We start from the raw sequence: 11341 nt of genomic DNA on the forward strand, positions 1-11341 counted from the left end.
GCCGAGGCCGCCCCGAATCGGTACCCGTTTTTCGTCGACTACTTCTCTTGCGGCCTCTGCCCCTCTTTCTCCGATTTCTTCAATGATGTCTGATACGTCTCCAACGTATCTATAATTTCTGATTCCTCCATGCTATATTATGTACTGTTTTGGGCAATATTGGGCTTTATTATCCACTTTTATATTATTTTTGGGACTAACCTATTAACCGGAGGCCCAGCCCAGATTTGCTGTTTTATGCCTATTTCAGTGTTTCGAAGAAAAGGAATATCAGACGGAGTCGAAACGGAACGAAATCAACAAGAGAAGTTATTTTTGGAATGAAAGCCACCCGATGGACTTGTACCCCACGTCAAGGAAGGAACGAGGAAGCCACGAGGGTGGGGGGCGCACCCCCTACCTCGTGGAGCCCTCATGGCTCCCCTGACGTACTCCCTACACCCATATATACCCACGTATCCTAAAACTTCCACAACGGAGAATAGATCGGGAGTTCCGCCGCCAGAAGCCTCCGTAGCCACCAAAAACCAATCTAGACCCGTTCCGGCACCCTACCGGAGGGGGCAATCCCTCTCCGGTGGCCATCTTCATCATCCCGGTGCTCTCCATGACGAGGAGGGAGTAGTTCTCCCTCGGGGCTAAGGGTATGTACCAGTAGCTATGTGTCTGATCTCTCTCTCTCTCTCTCTCTCTCTCTCTCTTGTTCTTGAGGTGATACGATCTTGATGTATCGCGAGCTTTGCTATTATATTTGGATCCTATGATGTTTCTTCCCCCCTCTACTCTCTTGTAATGAATTGAGTTTCCCCTTTGAAGTTATCCTATCAGATTGAGTCTTTAAAGATTTGAGAACACTTGATGTATGTCTTGTCGTGGATATCTGTGGTGACAATGGGATATCACGTGATTCACTTGATGTATGTTTTGGTGATCAACTTGCGGGTTCTGCCCATGAACCTATGCATAGGGGCTGGCACATGTTTTCGTCGCGATTCTCCGGTAGAAACTTTGGGGCACTCTTTGAGGTTATTTGTGTTGGTTGAATAGATGAATCTGAGATTGTGTGATGCATATCGTATAATCATACCCACGGATACTTGAGGTGACATTGGAGTATCTAGGTGACATTAGGGTTTTGGTTGATTTGTATCTTAAGGTGTTATTCTAGTACGAATTCTAGGGCTGTTTGTGACACTTATAGGAATAGCCCAACAGATTGATTGGGAAGAATAACTTTGAGGTGGTTTCGTACCCTACCATAATCTCTTTGTTCGTTCTCCGCTATTAGTGACTTTGGAGTGACTCTTTGTTGCATGTTGAGGGATAGTTTTATGATCCAATTATGTTAGTATTCTTGAGGGAACTTACACTAGCGAAATTATGAACCCTAGGCCTTATTTCCACACATTGCAATACCGTTTATGCTCACTTTTATCGCTTGCTACCTTGATTTTTTTATTATTTCAGATTACAAATACCTTTATCTACTATCCATATACCACTTGTTTCACCATCTCTTCGCCGAACTAGTGCACCTATACAATTTACCATTGTATTGGGTGTGTTGGGGACACAAGAGACTCTTTGTTATTTGGTTGCAGGGTTGCTTGAGAGAGGCCATCTTCATCCTACGCCTCCTACGGATTGATAAACCTTAGGTCATCCACTTGAGGGAAATTTGCTACTGTCCTACAAACCTCTGCACTTGGAGGCCCAACAACGTCTACAAGAAGAAGGTTGTGTAGTAGACATCAAGCTCTTTTCTGGCGCCGTTGCCGGGGAGGTTAGCGCTTTAAGGTATATCTTTAGATCTTGCAATCGAGTCTTTTAGTTTCTTGTTTTATCACTAGTTTAGTCTATAAAAGAAAACTATAAAAAATGGAATTGAGTTTGTCACATACACTTCACCTTTTTAATATCTTTCGTGACTATGATGGAAAGGATAATTGTGCTCAAGTGCTAGAAGAGGAAATCCATAAAATGTTTGGCACTAAATATTTGAATGATGAGCATGATTGCAATGTTGTTAGTATGAATTCCTTGAATATCCATGATGCTAATAATGTGCAAAGCCAGAAACTTGGGGAAGCTATGTTTGATGAAGATGATATTTTTTGTCCCCCAAGTTTTGATGAGCAAATTTATTATGATGAAAGCATGCCTCCTATCTATGATGATTATTGTGATGACACGTATGCTTTAAAGAATAATGATAACCATGAAACTTGTCATATTGATCTTAATTTTCAATCACATGATAGTTATTTTGTTGAGTTTGCTCCCACTATTATTCATGAGAAGAATTTTGCTTGTGTGGAGAGTAGTAAATTTTCTATGCTTGTAGACCTTGAAAAGAATGCTTTAGGTGCTGGTTATATTGTTGAATTCATTCATGATGCTACTGAAAATTATTATGAGGGAGGAATATATGCTTGTAGGAATTGCAATAATATCAAGTTTCCTCTGTATGTGCTTAAAGTTTTGAAGCTATGCTTGTTTTACCTTTCTATGCAAGTTGATTCTTGTTCCCACAAGTTGTTTGCTCACAAAATCCCTATGCATAGGAATAAGGTTAGACTTAAATGTGCTTGTCATATGCTTCATGATGCTCTTGTTATGTTTCAATTCTTATCTTTTATGTGAGCATCATTGAAATCATCATGCCTAGCTAGGGGCGTTAAACGATAGCGCTTGTTGGGAGGCAACCCAATTTTATTTTAGTTCCTTACTTTTTGCTCCTGTTTAGTAATAAATAATTCATCTAGCCTCTGTTTAGATGTGGTTTTATGCTTTTAATTAGTGTTTGTGCCAAGTAGAACCGTTGGGAAGACTTGGGGATAGTCTTTGCGATCATGCTGTAAAAACAGAAACTTTAGCGCTCACGAGAATTGCTGCCACTTTTATTTGGAGAGTGATATTTAGTTAATTCTTTTTGCAGATGATTAATAGATAAAGTCTTCAGGTCCATCATTTTATTTGAGAATTTTATGAGTTCCAGAAGTATCCGTTTGATCCAGATTACTACAGACTGTTCTGTTTTTGACAGATTCTGTTTTTCATGTGTTGTTTACTTATTTTGACGAATCTATGGCTAGAAAAATAGTTTATAAGCCGTAGAGAAGTTGGAATACAGTAGGTTTAACACCAATATAAATAAATAATTAGTTCATTACAGTACCTTGAAGTGGTGATTTATTTTCTTATACTAATGGAGCTTACGAGTTTTCTGTTAAGTTTTGTGTTGTGAAGTTTTCAAGTTTTGGGTAAGGATTCGATGGACTATGGAACAAGGAGTGGTAAGAGCCTAAGCTTGGGGATGCCCAAGGCACCCCAAGGTAATATTCAAGGTCAACCAAGAGCCTAAGCTTGGGGATGCCCCGGAAGGCATCCCCTCTTTCGTCTACGTTCATCGGTAAGTTTACTTGGAGCTATATTTTTATTCGCCACATGATATGTGTTTTGCTTGGAGCATCAATTTATTTTGTTAGGATTTGCTTGATGTTATTTAGAACAATGTTTTGCATCTTTTATTCAAATAAAAGTGGCATTGATAGTCTTTACTATGCCTATTTTAGAAGTCCACATGTTGCTGTTTGAAAACAGAAAGTTTACCGCTGTTGCAATAATTCCCTAGAAAAGTCAGAATGTGATAAAATGTTGAAACCTTTTGCATATTAAGATCTGATAAATTTACTACAGTGGTAATTTTCTTTCATAATTTTTGGAGCTAGGGAAGTATGGATGTTGCTGCATTCTTTACAGACTATCCTGTTTAGGCAGATTGCTGTTATGTTTGCATTGTTTGCATATGTTTGCTTCTTTAATGATCCTATTTGAGGATAGGACTATTAAATATGCAGAGGAATTTAGTATGCAATCATGAATAATAATTTTAGTGATTTGCTACAGTAGAGTATGATAAGGTTTTGGCAATGGTTTATACTAACTTATCTCACGAGTCCTTGTTGAGTTTTGTGTGGATGAAGCTTTTGAGATTTAGGGAGACCGTGATATGAGAGGAATTAAGGAGACACAAAAGCTCAAGCTTGGGGATGCCCAAGGCACCCCAAGATAATATTTCAAGAAGTCTCAAGCATCTAAGCTTGGGGATGCCCCGGTTGGCATCCCACCTTTCTTCTTCAACAATTATCGGTTAGTATCGGTTGATCCTAAGTTTTTGCTTCTTCACATGATGTTTGCTATTCTTAGATGTCATTTTGTTTTGCTTTGCTTGATGTTTGAACAGAGTACCAAGATCTGAAATTATTAAATGTTAGAGATTCTTCACATAGTTGCATAATTATTCGACTACTCATTGCTCTTCACTTATATCTTTCGGAGTAGTTTGTCATTTGCTCTAGTGCTTCACTTATATATTTTAGAGCATGGTGGTAGTTTTATTTTGAAGAAATAGATGAACTCTCATGCTTCACTTAGATTATTTTGAGAGTCTTAATAGCATGGTAATTTGCTTAAAATCCTAATATGCTAGGAATTCAAGAATAATAAAATTCTCTTATGAGTGTGTTGAATACTAAGAGAAGTTTGATACTTGATGATTGTTTTGAGATATGAGGATGATAATATTAGAGTCATGCTAGTTGAGTAGTTGTGAATTTGAGAAATACTTGTGTTGAAGTTTGTGATTCCGTAGCATGCACATATGGTGAACCGTTATGTGATGAAGTCGGAGCATGATTTATTTATTGATTGCCTTCCTTATGAGTGGCGGTCGGGGACGAGCGATGGTCTTTTCCTACCAATATATCCCCCTAGGAGCATGCACGTAATACTTTTCTTCGATAACTAATAGATTTTTGCAATAAGTATGTCAGTTCTTTATGACTAATGTTGAGTCCATGGATTATACACACTCTCACCCTTCCACCATTGCTAGCCTCTCTAATACCGCGCACCTTTCGCCGGTATCATACACCTACCATATACCTTCCTCAAAACAGCCACCATAACTACCTATTATGGCATTTCCATAGCCATTCCGAGATATATTGCCATGCAACTTTCCACCGTTCCGTTTATTATGACACACTCCATCATTGTCATATTGCATATCCCGGTACACCGCCGGAGGCATTCATATAGAGTCATATTTTTTTCTAAGTATCGAGTTGTAATTGTTGAGTTGTAAGAAAAATAAAAGTGTGATGATCATCATTATTAGAGCATTGTCCTAGTGAGGAAAGGATGATGGAGACTATGATTCCCCCACAAGTCGGGATGAGACTCCAGACGAAAAATAAATAAAAGAGGACAAAGAAGCCCAAAACAAAGAGAAAGAAAAGAGGCCACACAAAAAAGAGAAAATGCCCAAATAAAAAAATAAAAAAAGAGAGAAAAAGAGAGAAGGGACAATGTTACTATCCTTTTACCACACTTGTGCTTCAAAGTAGCACCATGATCTTCATAGTAGAGAGTCTCTCATGTTATCACTTTCATATATTAGTGGGAATCTTTCATTATAGAACTTGGCTTGTATATTCCAGTGATGGGCTTCCTCAAATTGCCCTAGGTCTTCATGAGCAAGCAAGTTGGATGCACACCCACTTAGTTTCTTTTTGAGCTTTCATATACTTATAGCTCTAGTGCATCCGTTGCATGGCAATCCCTACTCACTCACATTGATATCTATTGATGGGCATCTCCATAGCCCGTTGATACGCCTAGTTGATGTGAGACTATCCTCTCCCTTTTTGTCTTCTCCACAACCACCATTCTATTCCACCTATAGTGCTATATCCATGGCTCACACTCATGTATTGCGTGAAGATTGAAAAAGTTTGAGAACATCAAAATTATGAAACAATTGCTTGGCTTGTCATCGGGGTTGTGCATGATTTAAATATGTTGTGTGGTGAAGATGGAGCATAGCCAGACTATATGATTTTGTAGGGATAACTTTCTTTGGCCATGTTATTTTGAAGAGACATAATTGCTTAGTTAGCATGCTTGAAGTATTATTATTTTTATGTCAATATTAAACTTTTGTCTTGAATCTTATGGATCTGAATATTCATACCACAATTAAGAAGAATTACATTGAAATTATGCCAAGTAGCACTCTGCATCAAAAATTCTGTTTTTATCATTTACCTACTCGAGGACGAGCAGGAATTAAGCTTGGGGATGCTGATACGTCTCCAACGTATCTATAATTTTTGATTGCTTCATGCTATATTATCTACTGTTTTGGGAAATATTGGGCTTTATTATCCACTTTTATATTATTTTTGGGACTAACCTATTAACCGGAGGCCCACTCCAGATTTCTGTTTTATGCCTATTTCAGTGTTTCGAAGAAAAGGAATATCAGACGGAGTCGAAACGGAACGAAATCAACTAGACAAGTTATTTTTGGAATGAAAGACACCCGATGGACTTGGACCCCACGTCAAGGAAGGAACAAGGAAGTCACAAGGGTGGGGGGTGCGCCCACCCCCCTAGGGCGCCCCCTGCCTCATGGGGCCCTTGTGGCTCCCCTGACGTACTCCCTACACCCATATATACCCACGTATCCTAAAACTTCCACAACGGAGAATAGATCAGGAGTTCCGCCGCCAGAAGCCTCCGTAGCCACCAAAAACCAATCTAGACCCGTTCCGGCACCCTGCCGGAGGGGGCAATCCCTCTCCGGTGGCCATCTTCATCCTCCCGGTGCTCTCCATGACAAGGAGGGAGTAGTTCTCCCTCGGGGCTGAGGGTATGTACCAGTAGCTATGTGTTTGATCTCTCTTTCTCGTGTTCTTGAGGTGATACGATCTTGATGTATCGCGAGCTTTGCTATTATATTTGGATCCTATGATGTTTCTTCCCCCCTCTACTCTCTTGTAATGAATTGAGTTTCCCCTTTGAAGTTATCCTATCAGATTGAGTCTTTAAAGATTTGAGAACACTTGATGCATGTCTTGCCGTGGATATCTGTGGTGACAATGGGATATCACGTGATTCACTTGATGTATGTTTTGGTGATCAACTTGCGGGTTCTGCCCATGAACCTATGCATAGGGGCTGGCACATGTTTTCGTCGTGATTCTCCGGTAGAAACTTTGGGGCACTCTTTGAGGTCCTTTGTGCTGGTTGAATAGATGAATCTGAGATTGTGTGATGCATATTGTATAATCATACCCACGGATACTTGAGGTGACATTGGAGTATCTCGGTGACATTAGGGTTTTGGTTTATTTGTATCTTAAGGTGTTATTCTAGTACGAACTCTAGGGCTGTTTGTGACACTTATAGGAATAGCCCAACGGATATATTGGAAAGAATAACTTTGAGGTGGTTTCGTACCCTTCCATAATCTCTTCGTTCGTTCTCCGCTATTAGTGACTTTGGAGTGACTCTTTGTTGCATGTTGAGGGATAGTTTTATGATCCAATTATGTTAGTATTGTTGAGGGAACTTACACTAGCGAAAGTATGAACCCTAGGCCTTATTTCCACACATTGCAATACCGTTCACGCTCACTTTTATCACTTTCTACCTTGCTGTTTTTATTATTTCAGATTACAAATACCTTTATCTACTATCCATATACCACTTGTTTCACCATCTCTTTGCCGAACTAGTGCACCTATACAATTTACCATTGTATTGGGTGTGTTGGGGACACAAGAGACTCTTTGTTATTTGGTTGCAGGGTTGCTTGAGAGAGACCATCTTCATCCTACGCCTCCTACGGATTGATAAACCTTAGGTCATCCACTTGAGGGAAATTTGCTACTGTCCTACAAACCTCTGCACTTGGAGGCCCAACAACATCTACAAGAAGAAGGTTGTGTAGTAGACATCAATGTCATGCACACATTTGTCTTCCACCTCCTGGATTTTACTCCAAATGCCATTTCATGTATGGCTCTTTTTGCCCACCTCTGTGAGGGCTTCGCTTGAGTCGTCCCCAACACGACGCTCTTCTACCATTACTTCTACCCTCACATCCAGGGGGAGGCGCCATCTCTGGTTGCGTTGCTTGGATCCTGAGGTCCAAAGGGGCGTACCCATAGGGTGTCCAGAAGGAGAGGTGGGAAGAATGGCGGGGCCGGTGGTGCTGGATCGAGGAGGACGACCCACAGGAGTTCTGCCAGGTTCACCAGGCGCTGCCGGTTCGCAGGCCCGACTGGGGCGACGTTGACGCCCAGGACGACAAGCTCAAGATCGCCACCACCCGGATTCTTCGCCTCACCGAGGCCGGGCTCACCGTTGAGATGATCAGAGCGGATTTCATTCGCCGCCGAATCGCTCTGCTTCATAACAAGGGGAGGCCAGCCTGGCTCTTCACGAACGCGGCCGATATCATGAGGCCTCGTCCCGGCCTCGACCACAACTTCACTGTGCTGGCGCACGCTCACTTCTGCCAGTGACTCTTCCAGCATGATATGGGCTGCGACGGCAGGGCCAAGAGGTCCGGCAAGGCCACGAAGGACGGCAAGGTCACCAAGGGGCCCTTGTTTGGGTTGCCGGAGGGGGTGGTCCCGTTGAGCAATAACTCGCGCTGGAATGACATCATCCCCATGATGCCGGACCGCAATGCGCATGGCCCTGTCCCCAATTGGGCCGAGCTGCCGGAGTTCTTTGACATTCTGGAGGAGAAGTATGTTCGCGACAAGCCGCTGCTCGTCCAGGACACCACCTAGGTGGAGCTGGACTACATTGCCGCCAGGGCGGCGGAGGCGGAGCTCGCCAGGGAGGCCGGCAGCGCCGGCGGTGTGGAGGACAAGGCCGCGGCGGCCGCAGAGGAGAAGGAACTCTCCTAGTGGGTGGAGTCTGCCGGGGAGGCCAGCAGCGCCCTCACCGGGGCCCCTCTCGTCGAGGATGACGATGCCGAGTCGTCCGAGGAGGAAGCTGAAGCTGTCGAGCCCCTAGTCGCGGGGAAAGGGCGAGTCCTGCGGCGGGCCAGCTCTGGCGAGCCGGTTCGGCCCGGCAGGGCCGCGCAACCCCGGCGTGCCCAGGAGATGTCCGCGCGCCAAACGAGGGCCGCGGTGGCGAAGAAGTTGGTGAAGGCCGCCGTGGCGAAGAAGAAAGCATCTGCCTCTTCTTCGTCCAAGAGTTCCCAACTCCGTCTGCTTCCCCTCCTCCCGCAGGCGACGACATAGAGGTCTTCTTTGACCTTGGGTCTCTTAGCCCAAGGAGGAAGAGGAAGGCAGCAAAAGAGGAGGTGGAGGACGAGTAAGTGCCGTTTCTTTCGTCATCTCCGGCTCCTCTAATTGTGCTTCTTATCTTGACTTGTTTTCATCTCGGCAGGGATGCGGAGACACTAGCCCAGAGGGTGAAGAGGGCCAGGCCTTCGGCGGGTGGCCATCCCCCGGCGGGCACTTCCAAGGCGGCAGCGGTGGTGGTGAGTAGCCCGGACAGCAGCCCCCAGCGTAAGTTCGCCACTCGCCCCTTGTTGACGTGTGCCAAAGGCATGATCTTGGTGATGACCTTGCCGTGACCGCAGGAGGAGGACAGCAGCAGGAGGAGCCACCGAGGGCTTCCCCCATCAAGCCGCCTCCGTTAACCACGCCGCCCTGGGGGGCGTCCCCGGCAAGGGCGCCAAGCACTGAGCCTATGCACACGGGGGAGGAGGAGGCAAGCTTGGGCACCGGTGGCCGCACCTCGGCGCCTGATGTTCGCGGGGAGGGGGCCTCGTCTTCCCAGCCTGGCATGGGTAAGCCATTCGCCTTCCATCCCTTTTCTCTTTTCTTGAATCTTGGTCTTGGCTTCACTTCACCCCCCTTCCGATATCCAGATCCTCTCCTGGCGGACCGGGATGACCTGGACACTATCATCGAGGATGTTGCCAAGGGCGCCGCGACGGAGGCCGAGAAGATGGCCGCCGAGGAGGCCGCCAAGGGTGCTGCCGAGGACGCTGCCAAGGGGCCTGCCGGGGAGCCCGACAAGGCTACTGCCGAGGAGGCCGGCGAGCCCGTTGCCGAGGAGGAGGTGGCTGATGACCAGCCTTCCTCCTCCGCTGCCTCTGGCTCCGGCAGGTACCTAAGGATGGGTGATAACCTTTTCGTCCACCTCCCAGGGGCGTCAAGCTCCAGGGTGCCCATCGAGGGAGAGGTGTTCGACGAGGAGGTGCTTGCCGCCGCCGGGCCCGAGGTCGTCGACGAGCCAAGCACCGACGGTGACGGTTCTTAGGGGGAGCGGCTCCTCCAGGCCATGGGTGTCAACTTCCGGAAGCTCCAGGCGCTCCACCGCGCCCGCCTGGACAAGGCCAAGTCCAGGGCAGCTATGGTGGACAAGGCGGAGGCAGACCTCAAGGTACACGTCGCCGAGACGCAGACTTGGTTCCGCCAAGCTTGCGAGGAGCTGAAGGCCACCCAGGGCGAGCTGGCCAAGTGCGAGGTGGAGCTCACCATGAAGCGGGCCGACATTGAGAAGGCCCAGGAGACGACGGAGAACTTGGCCGCCACAGCTGAGGCCGCTCGAGCCCAGCACCAGGCCGATCTGAACTCCCAGGAGGAGGACCTTGCCGTGCGTGAGGAGAAGCTTGCCGCAATACTCCGAGGCAAGGATGAGGAGGTGGAGAAGCTCATCGTGCAGCGGACCCAAGAGCTGGAGCAGAGGCTCAAGGAGGCACTCGATGCCCAGGCTCTGGTTCACGCCGACAAGGTGAAGGAGCTGGAGGTGGAGTGGGACGAGCTGAAGGATCAGGTCCTAAAGCTGTCCAAGGAGGACACACTCAACGGTGCCCTGGTTGAGGCGCAGGGCGCAGTCCTCGACAAGGTGTAACATCCCAAATTTTCAATTTGGAATGTTATACATTAGATCATCATTGCATATCATATTTTATTTTGCATTTTGGTTGATCCTAGAAATTCTACGCAACTCAAGGACCCACGGAGAGAGTTGGGGATTTCGTTATTTTCATATTTGAGTTCTCTCAAATTTTGAGAATAGGATCATTTGATTTTATTTATTTTATCATCAATTATTTCTATTACAAAAATATGAGAGAGGGAATAAAATGACTTTCCCAAAATAAATAAATATTGAGGATTTAATAATAAAATCAAATAAGATTTTATTTCGGAGTTTTTCGGTATTTTATTTGAATTTAGGAAAAAGTGCGTTTTTCAAAATTGCATTTAGGTCCCAAATAAATGTTCACCTTGTGCGACTTGATTTTAGAAGCCCGCGAAAATTTATTTCGGAATTTTTGGAGTCCGTTTAGTATTTCTTTTTCTATTTCTTCCGAGCGTAATTATTTAAAAAAAACGAACCGACCTAACGGGCCGTGTCCGACTAGGACTCTGGCCCGACTAGGCAATATAAGCCGGTTCAGCCCCCCCGGGAGAAAACCCTAGCCAGCCCCGCCACCCGCGCCGCCGCCCAGCCC

The sequence above is a fragment of the Triticum aestivum genome, chromosome 2A (assembly GCF_018294505.1).
Source record: "Triticum aestivum cultivar Chinese Spring chromosome 2A, IWGSC CS RefSeq v2.1, whole genome shotgun sequence".
NCBI lineage: Eukaryota > Viridiplantae > Streptophyta > Magnoliopsida > Poales > Poaceae > Triticum > Triticum aestivum.